The 10,612-nt window shown below is 41.8% G+C and overlaps 1 long non-coding RNA gene across 2 annotated transcripts; it reads right to left on the reverse strand.

The window, feature by feature from the left end:
* Nucleotides 1-1,722: 1,722 nt before the first annotated feature.
* Nucleotides 1,723-10,552, reverse strand: LOC103919511. Of its 2 annotated transcripts, none has more exons than XR_663744.1 (3): nt 10,474-10,552; nt 2,940-3,161; nt 1,723-2,244 (listed from the first exon to the last, which is right to left on the reverse strand). It is a non-coding gene; the product is annotated as an uncharacterized LOC103919511 (long non-coding RNA). The 2 variants fall into 2 exon arrangements; XR_663745.1 differs by having other exon boundaries at nt 2,598-3,161.
* Between the last annotated feature and the right edge of the window lie 60 nt (nt 10,553-10,612).

Below are 10,612 nucleotides of genomic sequence, written 5' to 3' on the forward strand. Positions count from 1 at the left end.
GGATAAAACTGCGGGCGCCCGAGCACAGATTTAAATGCACCATTGGCCGCAGACGAGTCCGGTGTTCCAGATCAGGCGCTTTATTTGTTTCACTTAACTTGCTATTTTGCCGATTCCACATTTAATTGACTTGGTACTCAGGCTGGACCGAGACACGGCCCGTGATCTAGGCTCGCCAGGCAAAAAAAGGTAGCCAACAGAGAAACCTGCTGCTTCTCAAACCTAATGGCCAGGGGGCAGCTGCAGTTTGGCGTGGGGAACGTCAGCGCATCCAAAGCGTGAGGCTGCCGGTGCCCGGGTGCGGTCAGACTCCTTGCAGGGGGGCATGGGACAGCAGGGAACGAAGCCCGGAGGTGGGACGCCTTCCCTGCACGGGGAAACAGGAGTTCGTGGGATAAGAGAGAAGCGAGAAGCACTTCCCATCTCTTCCCCTCGCTGTCCCAACTCTGCGGGAAGGCAGCTGTCGGCAGAGGTAGTCCCAGCCCGTCTAAGACCTCCTTTTTCTTGTGAAAGGATGCAAACGTGGAAACCCACTCCACCCTCAGCCGCCGTGTCCGACTTCCCAGGCCTGCCAGTAGAGCTTGTTTGAGGCGCGTGGGAGAAGGGAAAGGAGAGGTGCTCTCCGGCCAAGGAAGGATTAGGTAGGTTTGACGCTTAAATGCGCTGAAGCTTTGAACGTTACGAGGAAATTGCCAAGCCCTGGACACCCGGTCCCATCATCTACAGCAGGGACTTGGTCAAAGTGTGCTGCAGATCCCTCTCGGCTCCCGAGCCCCGAATTCCTTCTTGTAGCACGGGGAGCAGGAGAAGGTAATACTCAGCCAGACCTCTTCCCAGCACGGAAACGCAACGCAGCCGGGGTGCGCAGGCTGGGCAGGCACGGGCATACAACACTACCAGCTGAGTGCTTCGGTTGTGGGCAAATGAGGCACAGAAATTCACAACTGTGAGGCATGTCTGTCTGGCACAAAACAGACTCTCCCCAACAATTCGGAGTGTCAAGAACTGTACTTTGCTCTAAGGACGTGTCTGTACAAGGGCTGCATGGGCACTGCGTCTCTTAGGGACAGCTCCAGACACTGTCAGCTCCCACCCTCCTGAGCACATGGGACACTGCATGCCTAAGCCCGTCCGGCAGTTTAAGGCACTGCGAGGCTCACCTGGGCACACTGTCCTCTAGCCAAATGTCTACTGCTCGGTGGGCCACGGAACATTTTGGGGTTTATCTGCTGTCGTGCCTGCACATGAACTGCCACGCAGATGTGTCTTCTTCCCTTGGCAGGGATGTGTCTGAAAGCAGAGAGGCAGGCTTACATTCAGCATTTGTGTGTCAGTAACAGCTCTAAAGCTAGTGTACTAAAAGGCTATGTTTCTGGGGGAGCAATCACGTCTGTTCCTATTTGCTCAGAAGATAGTATCTCAAAATACAGAATCCTGAAAGGTGGAGCCCTCTCAAAGAGAGGAAAAGACATAGATAGAAGGGCTGTCATTTTAAAACCAAGAGGCCTTAACACCTGACGCTGCTGATGTTTTGCTCTACTGTTTTACCTGACTCAGTCTCTTTCCACCATCAGTTAGAATTATATTTCTGATCGTAATAACTACAGGGGTTGCAGCAGCTACATTTTCCCCAGCCCTTGGCCCTCAATTAAATGAATTAGAAGTTCTGAGAAATTTATTCCAGCCACTATGGAAGAAAACGATCGCTTTGCTGTGTGCAAATAGCGGGGTGCAGCCCTGCAGAAATCAACCACAAAATGAGACCTACCACAGCTGAAATTTTTGATGGTTCCACAGGTCGGAGGGCTGTAAAGGATACCTGAATTGCCACAGCACTCCTAATTTACAGAAAGGGTCTAAAAATTAAATGGAGCTATTTTAAGAAACAAGATCTTTAAGCAGTATAGTGGATCTGGTATTTTAGACTGCTATTCATGAGCAAAAATGACACCTGATCAGATGAACAGGAGAAATATAGCAGTACAAGAGGGGTAACAGTACGTTTGAGCTCTAGGTTGGTTCTGTGAGAAAAGGCTGTAGCAGTGCAGAATTCCTGTGAGGCTCCGGAGAGAGGCATTTCATTTTCCTTCTGAAATGTTCCTGTCACAGAAAGTCTGGTAGGGCATCTGCACGCACCCCTTCTGCTTTACCTGCTAAGGAGTTCGTTAGCAAGCAGGGTGTTTTCAGGCTTTGAGATTAGGTTCATTCCTGCATATTCAGGCAGTATCCCCTCTTCAGGGTGACCTAGAAACGGAGGCACAGCATGAGGAACAGAGAGTTTGTAATTATGGTGGTTAAAATGCTTTCAATTCCCCCTAGAAATCTACCCTTTAAAGCTCTCTCCCTTGAAATCACTTTCCAGAGTCAGGACAGTGTTGCTCATCTCATGACAGAAACAAAGTAAGAAGTTACATTCCTGAGAATGGAGGAAGTTAAGGGAGGTGACAGAGGGATTGAGATGCCCCTTATTCGGCACTAAGTCTTAAGGTATCTAAGGAAGGTGTTGGCAAGAGGTGAGAGAAACAGCTGTTTAGGGGAGAAATGTGTGATTGGAAATAAATATTCCAGATGCTTCAGACAGGTATGCGTTCCCTTACCTGCTCCAAGCAGATGAGCTACCCCTTGGAAATGCAACTCATAAGCTACTTTTCTCCACACGTAGGTTGACTCTTCAGGGAATTCAGTACATTCATAAAGCAGAATTTCCCTCTGCAAAAGTCATGTTGACTCTTCCAGGCAGATCATATTTATCCAGGTGCCCACTAGTTCTATTGCCCACCATAGTTTCTACTGATTTGCAAAGGAGAGAGAGCAGACTTCCCGTCCCAGCCTGTCAGGCACGCTGTCTTCCATGGAACTCTTTTTGAAAACTGACATCCCATTTGCCATCCTGTAGACACCGGGTATCGGTACCCTTTTAAAACTGTAGTTACACACACCTGTTAGCAATTTCCATCTGGTCCTAGTGGTTTCTTACTGCTCATTTTATCAGTTTCATCCATTCTCTCTGCAAAATCCCTTCCATTTCCAGGATATCCACTGGTGAACGCTGACTCAAATAGTTTATGAACTTCTCTGCAACGGCCTTGTTTTCTTTGAGTACTCCTGTTAATACCATCGTTATCAATTAGTCCAGCAGACCTCTGGAAGGCTTTCTGTTCCTAAGGATTGAAGAAAGATTATTAGCTTCGATTCCTTTGGGGGAGACCCAATCTAACTGTTTTCTTACATTTAATCTGCAGGAATATGTGGGGTTTTTCTATTTTTTTCATTTCAGTATTACTTCATCTTTTTTAAAAGAAAGCTGCTTGTTTCTAATAACTTCCTTTAGCCTGTTGTTTACCTGTGCTGCCTCCCTTTGCCCATTCTCAAGCCTTCCTTAACAATCCAAGTGCACATAGACCTTAAGTTTCTGAAATGTGCATCTTAAAATAGCTTCCTTGCTGCCTCTGAAAATTTAATTTGGCTGCACTTTTAAAGTCACTTTTGAACAAACTCTCTTATTTTTACACAGTTCCTCTTTTTGAAACTGAGGACAAATTTGCTGAATGTTTTGGCTGCTGCTGCTCCTGTAATGATACTGCATCAAAGTATGTTAAGGCAGTTGTCACAGAATGGGTTTTCAAATAGGAGGTTTCAAACCAGATCCTGAACGCTGCTCAGGGTGAAGTCAAAAGCTGTCTGTCTTCTTGTGGGCTTTCTAACAAGCTGTTCCATGGAAGAGACACTGAAAATGTCTAAAAAGTCAGCCTCTGTGTGACATCTAGGTGTAACATTTGTACAATCTTCATACAAGCAACGAAGTCTCTCCTGTTCCTGCTGTATTTTCTGCCCTTGCTGATCAACTTGATCCTCCTTGGCATTTCACTGTTACTAAGCCAGACCCAATATTGGGTTGGTTAATTACGCAACAAGTCAGTAATTATTTGTACTCCTCTAAAATCTCCCTCTTTAGGCTTGACATGTTAACCTATGCAGATATTATTCGATTTCTAATAAGTTTGTTAATGGGATTTGATTTAAAGAGCAGCTTTTTCAAAAACAAAATGGTTTTAAGGGGAGGTGAACTTCCTGTCACCCTGAAACCTGGCCAACACTGATGAAAATGTTGCCTGGCTCAATAACTCCTGTGGGGGCGATGGTACTGTGAGGCTGTTACTGGAAGAATGTCTACAGAGGTGCCAGTAAATCCACATCCACAGATACGCTGTGACAGCAGAAAAAGTACCGGGAAGGTCTCATGGTACTCAGGCAAATGGCTTCGCTTCAGGACTTCAGGATTTTTATAGGACTCCAGACAGGGCATGGATATGTGAATGTTTTAATAAAAAGTATCTATTACTGGTATTATCAGTACACAATCCCAAAGAGAGGCCACAGTCTCCAGCGGTGCAGGGTATTGTATTTGTTGTTTCTTCACTACTAGGAGATAGAATAAACCTGCCTTCTACTGTATTTGTTTGTAGATCACTGAATGGCCATTGGTTATAATCAAAATGTATTGGAACAATATATTTTCTGCTGTATTTTTTCTACCGTGGAGTTCATTTTAGAGTTATGATTTGATTTTTATTTAGCAAGGGCAGAGGGTTCAATAAGGTAATGTTTTATCTGCCACATGACGTCTCTAAAGGAAAACACAACAAAAATATATTTAAGTTCTTAACCTTTTATAATATTTTTATAAAATAAATACTGAAAAAGTTTTCACAATACAAGAACTGGGACATATCTTCCCAGTGATAAAACAGAATTTAAGAAAGAAAATATTTCTCCCTATGCTGTATAATGTTATGATGGCAAAATAAGAACATAATCTATTAAATTTGTACATTCAGAAAGTACGTCAGTACATGCAGAAGCATTATTTTTTGTCCAGTGACATACCCTTCATTTTATCTATTTTATAAAATTTGGTTCCTCTTTACAGACTGTTTAACGTGAATACAGTAATTAATAAGCCTTCCTATTTATTTGCCTAATATGCTGCCAGATGGATCTGATATTCCATTTTACTTGTTTGGCAACCATGCGCATTCTTTGACTGCCTGTTTTAATCCTGCCTTTAAGTCTCTTAACATAAATAAAGATAATCCATCCAGAATCCTCTTCCTCTCTGATCATTTTATCTTCAGCTTCTTCTGCGTTTAACTTTGTATACTTTTATTCTCAGTGAACCAAGTGTACAGACCTACATTTTATAGCTTTGAATGTCATTTTACTGAGAAGAACTGTGAATGAATGTTAACCACCAAATGATACTGAATGTCATCTAGCATGTGGCTATTTCATTTTTCTTATGCAACACAGGGGTAACAGCATGAAGTCCCCTATAAGATAGGTATGCTTACTAACAACATTTAAGAAGTTAGACGAATATAGTACATCTGAGTTCAGAACCTGGCCTACCTTATTACCACGCAAATAGGAAGTAAGCATGTGTTGTGATTTGGTACATGTTTTTCTTTGATTTGTTGAGTTACAGAGGCACAAAGCCTCTAAAGATGACATCAGAAGTTATCAAAAAACTTATAATAGCACTGAGAGGATTATGAGCTACTGTAATCTTTCCTTTGAGTCACTGACACACATAAGCAAGATCCTCAGAAGTGATGTGGCTGCCTTGCAAGTGACATCATCTTCAAGCTAACTAAAAGGAAAATCAAGATAGAAGACAGAGGTATCATGGATACATCCACAAAATCACACCTTTTGAAGTTACAGTGGAAAAAAAGAAGGGTCTGAGGTAAAGAAAGGTTGAATATCTCTTCTTCAGTAATCCTCGCACACTTTAGAGCTCTATCAGTTTTCAGTGTCAATTGAAGTAGTTGTTAGGAACATCTGTTTCATTCTGCGAAGTGCGGCATCAAAGCCAGAGGTGTGCAAGTATAAGCTCTAATTGATCTGCACACCTGTATCTCACTGATTTGAGTGGAAATGGAGCAGATCACTCACATCAGTGATATAACACTTTTAGAATCATTGTGTTTTATGTGATTAAAAATCTGATCGTCTTAGTTTGATTTTGAAACCTGAAAATAAAAAGAATTTTTAATGTCTCATAGTATTGTCCATGATATCTAAAGTGGAAACAAAATACTCTTAGTATTTTAGTACTACTAAGTCTATTTTTTTATGGCCTTGACTTTGATGACAAAAACTGGGTGAAATCCCTGTTGCTATCAATAATATACCCACTGAATTCATTGGGCCAGAACTTCACTCTGTGACTTTTATTGTGTTTCCATAGGAAAGAATAAAAATTTTTATCACCTCAAGACACGTTCATGGATTCTTTCAAATATTACAAGTGGTGGAGTTTCTCTCTTTAAAGCTTGCAACTTATTGATTAAATAGGAATGCTTTTTATAAAAAACCGTTTTGTTTAAAAAGATGCAGCTTGTTTTCCTTTGTTCTGTCCCACGATAAACAACCAGTTTCATATGCATATATTGGAAAATGCTGATTCTTGGATACCGGAATAGTGTTCTTGAATTCAGAGAGAATCGTTCTTAAATCTTAGCAGAAATTTTGATCCACTATATTAATACATATGCTGCAAGAGGCAGCACGGCTTGAACAAGCAAAACAAAGGAATGTGCAGGATCTTCCTTTCCACCACAACTAGAGAAAGCACGCTTGGAATTAGCTTTGAGTAAGCCTGCTCCAGTCTGAACTGTGGCTGTAGTGGGCCTTGCAGTAGTTTAGTTTGTACCTCCACCAATGGAAGGAATAAGAGCAACGCAGGGACTTAGAATGTATTGCAACCTCTTTTGACTTACAGAATTAGACAGACTTTGAAATCCCGCATCATTTTTCTTTAAAGAGGAAAAATGGAGACAGGTATTTCTTTAATGCAACTCTGTTAATTTACAAAGGATCTTTATAAAGTCTTTTTTTCCTCTGGCCATAGTAAGACTATTTTGCTTTGACCACAGCTTTGTCTTTTCTTCTGGGTACTGTCTCCTACAAGGGCTCTCTTTCACTCTTATTTTTTAAGATCATGCTACATATTTTTTTGTGGCCATCTTTAGGACATTTGTCTTTGCGTGCATTTGTGAAGGTTTTGCAGTTTCTCTTTTTTACATGCACATACAGACACACACAACCTACGTAACTGTTGCATTTGGTACGAGAATCTCAGTAAGCGCCCGTACCATCTGGCCAAGCCATAATAGTGCACATTTGCATGTGGTCTAGCTCCTGGGTGGTATTTTTGCATTGTTTCAGCTATCGCTAAACAAAGAGGCATTTAATTGTGTCTTCAATGAGCCTGAACAGAAGACAGCTACTATACCCAAGAGCTTCACTGGGAAAGTGTGATCGCCCAACCCCCACTACTGCAATGTACAGAAGCAAAGTGAAGAGGGGGAACATGAGCTAAGGCACTCTCTTAATTAAGTAATGTCAAATTCAGTGGCCATTTTCTTCCTAACCAGCAGCTGTCTTAGTTGCCAGCTGCTCTAGCTTTTTTGCAGCAGCTATCTGACCCATGAGACATTGCTGACCTCTCCTCCTGCCCTTGTTTGCTAAGCTCACCCGCTCCCAGCCTTGCATCACTTTGGAGAAGTTGGGTGGACAGCATTGACATAAATCAAGGATCATGAATGGGCTCTAAAATCTCTGACTCATGCACCTCTGTGTGCGTTTGTCTGTGACACACGGGGACAGGCAGCTAGAAAGTGACATGAAAAGCCTGACAGAGAAAAAAGAGCTCTGCTCAGGGAAGGTCACAGCAAAGGCCAGTGAACTTCCCTGGTGACAATGAGTGTGCCACCAGATAATGGGAAATGGCAGTGGATGGACCTCCAGGAGGCGTGAATCGGTTCACTTATCAAATCAGAAAATCAAGGCCAAATTGGAAAACAAAAGCACTGAAATACCACAGAATCCATATAAGTTTTACTATGGGGATGATAATATAGGGCTGTTTAAAAGTAAAAACCATCACCACAACAACAAAAAAAATCTTAGGTCAAATCTTTCAGAGTTAGTTATTCTAGGTTGATCCACAAATGCAGTCTGTGTTCTTTCCAAACACTGAGGAGGACAAGTAAGGAAGCTTGTTAATCCCCCAATTAGGGGGTTTGCTGTTCTTTAAATTACATATATTTTTAAATTGTTTAATTAATATATGCGTCCTTGGCTTCTCCAAGTAAGTAGGGAAACAGCATGCTTTTATTTTGCACTTCAGAAATGCAGCAAATAAATGAAATGGAGTAACAGAAGGAACCCTGTCTACTAGTTAGAATGGGAGTCCTCTTTTTTTCTAACCTGCATCATTGTCAACCACTACAAAACAAGCACAAACATATACCGACACCGTCCCAGTAAGGATATTGAAAGATACAAATAGGAATAAATTGTAAAGTTATACTCAGACATGAAAGTAAATGTGAATTAAAGACTCATAAAATTTAGTAAAGTATCCTAAATTATTAATGATGATTATACTGAAATCTCATCAAGAAGCAGATGATGACATCTGAGCAGAAGACACCGGCCTAGATCAACCAGTATGCTTCAGGTTCTTTATATCATGTCAGTGACGCCAAGTACTTGTAAACCTTGCTAAACCAGGTAAGTGATGTCTGCAACTCCTTAGGGTTATTTAAATGGCACAAAGCGTTAACTGAAGTATACGAAGGTACCTGTCCTGCGTTGCTTGATAGCTTGATTTGCTGGTTACTTGGAAAAAGAGCACTGATTTTTCATGGGCTGTACACAATACAATACCTGCTAGTGACATGAATCATTTAAGAGTGATTCTGCCCGTTCAGTAACATTTGGCTTTAAGAAGGTTAAACCAAGCCTTTGATAATGTCTTGGATGTGGAATATGTAAAATCACAGTCTGGGAATGTGTCCTTTAAAAATATTTCATGATGTTGGTTGGCAATTGGTTGTCTGTCTTCAGAATTTGGACCTAAATGCTGTCACAGCATGAGCTGCATGAACCAATACATAGCTATTTTCACTCGAAGAAAATAATAGCTGTAATCTTTGTATTTTACAAGCATCCTAGGAACGTTTCCTAATTCACTCTAACAGTATTCTCTTTCTACGAACAACAGGCAGATACAAGTAGTATCAATACTAGAGAAACGAAGGTGAGAACTGTCAGAAAGTCAGGTGTGCACCTGCAATTACACTTCAGTAATACCACGGCATCAAATTCTTTCGGTTGTTTGACCATGCTAGTGAAAGAGTTTATTACACAACAAACCAGGATCAGATACTTTGTTATCTGTCCCCTTGGTCCCATAGTCAGCTGGGCTACTTAGCCACTTTTTACCCATTACATTGTCATAAGATAGCAAGTATGTTTATGTGAATACACTTATTCTGACAAAAGAATAGGATGTATGCTTGTTTGTTCTGGAGTTAGTATGTGGAAATTTTCACTTAACCTCTAAGCCTAGGAGATATATAAATATTTTTTTATTACAGATGGGGCCAGAAGACCACTGGGAATAGAACACAATTGCAGAAAATGCTGAGATCACAGTTTGGATTTTGAATCACACTTTCTGGGGAGTTATCTGGATGCCAGGAAAGGAGGAGAATATTTTGTGTACTAAGATCAGATTGGTGCAGTTTCATTGAGGTCAATGACATTGAAGCAGGAAGAGAGAATCCGATCCTGCAAAGGTTTGACTGAAATCATAGACTGTGCCTGCCAGCTAGTGGGAAGACAAGAGAGATTTAAACAAGGAGCGGGATCCCAGCGCTAAGGCTGGATCTAGCAGATACGCACTCTGAAGTCCTTTGCAGCTATTCTCCTACTCAATAGGCATCTCTCCATGTTCTTTTTAAAAGCAACTTCCTCTTGACCTATGAACCAGTAAAAAGTGTCTTGCATTGGCATTAAGTTAGAGATGTTTTAGTACATACTGACAACAGCTTTGACATCAATACTCAGAGGACATAAGCACAGTTAGCTTTACAGGCACAGGTAGTATCTTTTTTTTTTTTTTGAGATCAACCCATGTAAATGGGAGAAACATAACGTATGTATGAGTCACACTTATTTTTATGTCAAACCATTGGTATCTAATCTTTCTCTTTCCAGGAAGAAAACTAGCATCCTTCCTGTGATAGTGCCACCGTGACTCTGCAGCCTATTTTTCTAACTTTAGTTACTGCCTTACCGAATATTGAATTTGCGATGGTTCCCCCCCCCTCCTCCAAATGAGAGCTAAAAATAGAGCAAAAGATTTATTATAAACTACATAGAGCAACAACTGCACTCCGCAATAAAGAAGATATGCTTGGAAAATTTGGGATGTAGCCTCACTGATGAGAGCCACGAGAGGTGAAGGCAACGAACTTCTTTCCTTCTTCCTCGCGGATGGAAACGCGTGCAGTTAACGCCAGCGCACATTTCAAGCGAAACCCCACAAAACACCCTGCGGCCCCACACCTGCATTTTAGGACCTGGCTGAGTAACGGCGACAAGAAAGAAAACTAACACCTGAGACGCCTTTTACAAATGAACTGATCACCAGCGTGCCAAACGGCTGACGCCAGGAGACGGGGAATTAGGAGCCCGGCCTCTCCCCTTACCTCTGCCGCCCGCCGGCCGGGCGATCCTGTCCCCCCGCCGCCCCCGT

The sequence above is a fragment of the Pygoscelis adeliae genome, unplaced genomic scaffold, assembly GCF_000699105.1.
Source record: "Pygoscelis adeliae isolate BGI_AS28 unplaced genomic scaffold, ASM69910v1 Scaffold87, whole genome shotgun sequence".
NCBI classification, from domain to species: domain Eukaryota; kingdom Metazoa; phylum Chordata; class Aves; order Sphenisciformes; family Spheniscidae; genus Pygoscelis; species Pygoscelis adeliae.